Consider the following 2,128-nt stretch of genomic DNA (forward strand, 5'->3'; position numbering starts at 1 on the left):
TCAAATATGCATGTAATATGTCATATTAGATTAAATTCCGTCCTTAATGTGCGTTTGAACTGTTTGAAATGAGGAGTCATTTGAGGGACATGTTGGATGGTTGGTGTTCACGGACAAGCTGGCCTGGACGTGTTCACAGGACATTTGATAGTGTTCATTTGGTGATTGCAACTGGATAAGCCCTTATTTCATCTCTAATAGATGCCCTAATAGTTATATTTGGGATTTTTTTTTGAGGAATTAAGTCCTCGCTAGCAAACACCTCAAACCAATAATCCCTCAAAAATTGATTTTCATCCTTCAAAACATAGTTATCCCTACTAAATTTAGTCCAAAGCGGTAAATTGTCAATAAAATAGTCAGTCGTCCCACCTTCCTCTCGGCACCGACCCACTGCCCTCATCACCGCCATCCAACCCCCTGTGAGGGAACCTTTTCATGCGACCATTTGACAATCCCCATCCTCTCTCACAGCTTCTACTCGCTTGCCGGTGCTGGAATCAGCTTTTTCATCGCTGACGAGCCCGCTGCCAAGTAGCTCCGCTCGGTGGTCGTGGAGGTCTGTTTTTGCGAGGAATTGAACCAGCCAAACCTGGAGATGGCGTAGGAAACACCTACATAGCCGACATGTATGGACTGGCGACGGAGACTGTTGTCGCCACCTTGTCGCCTCCCCGATATTCCAGCCATGTTCGTTGCATCCATGCCTATGAATTGTCTCTGCAAACTGCTAGACAGCACTGCCTATGTCCTCCACCACTGTCCGGCCTTAGCCTAGCTACATCTCCGGCCACCGTGTCTTTGACCTTATCCGCCCACAAGGTATTTGTCAAAATGGCTATACGATTGTTTTCCTATTTTGATCAAATAAAGGACTCGAATTGTGTAGATGAAGATATTATGGGAGATGATCTTCGACGATTCATCATGGGAGGAGGAAGAAGAATATGATGACTTTGAGTTGGAGGTTGTTGTGGTTTCTATTCAGGAGGATTTTCTATGGCGAAGGCTCGATTCTCGGTTTGGTCGAAGGACGTTACTTTGAGATAGAATCATGGGTCATGATGGTCTAGTGAGGGATCACTTTGCACCGAATGCAATATAGGTTTCGTATTTTCAACGCAGATTTCGGATGCACGAAGATCTTTTTAAGACCATTGCAAAAGTTGTGGAGAAACATGATCCTTGGTTTCAACTGAGAAGGAATGCAGCAGGAGCAGCGAGTGCAAGTACATTATTGAAGATTAATGCATTCATTCGAGTACTTCATTGTGGATGTCCGTCCGATGTCATTGATGACTATGCTCGCATTAGGGAAGATCTCATCCTGGAGTGTGTGAGACAATTTTGTGATGTTGTGATCAAAATTCATGGAGCAGAGTTCTTGAGGGCTCCTAGTGATGAAGGTATCGAGAGGCCCATGGTAGAGAAATGAATAGAGAGGTTAGACCGAGATGTGTGGATCAATTGATTGTATGCATTGGACATGGAAGAATTGCCCTGTTGCATGGCAAGGTCAGTACAGAGGGTATTGTCATGATCCAACCATTATTTTTGAGGCATTGGCTATCTGGATTTCACACACATACTTCGGGATGCCTAGTTCTCATAGTGATACCAATGTGCTTTCTCGATCTCCTCTTTTTGCACGGCTTGTTATCGAGGACATTCCACCTTGCAACTATGTTGTCAATGGCAATGAATACAACATGGGATACTACATAGGTGACGACATCTGTCCTCCATGAGCCACATTTGTGAAGACAATCCATCGTCCTAAAGGCAACAAGAAATCTCACTTTGCAATTATGCAAGAATCTTCTAGAAAGGATGTTGAGAAAGCTTTTGGTGCGCTTCAGCGACGCTCTGTGGCCCTGCTGAGTATTGGAACCCAGAGACGTTGTGGAAGATCATGACAACATGTGTTACCTTGCACTACATGATCATCGAGGATGAGGGGGAGAGAGAGGACCCACATGACTTTCAGTATATCTTCAATGGGCACCGGTGGAGCCAGAACATAAACCAAACAGGATTGAAGCCTTCCTCCAACCACACTGAAAGATCGAGGTCCGTCAAGCTCACAACCGACTTCAAGAAGATCTCATTGAGCACCATTGGTGCCTTC

The sequence above is a fragment of the Triticum urartu genome, chromosome 6 (genome assembly GCF_003073215.2).
Source record: "Triticum urartu cultivar G1812 chromosome 6, Tu2.1, whole genome shotgun sequence".
NCBI lineage: Eukaryota > Viridiplantae > Streptophyta > Magnoliopsida > Poales > Poaceae > Triticum > Triticum urartu.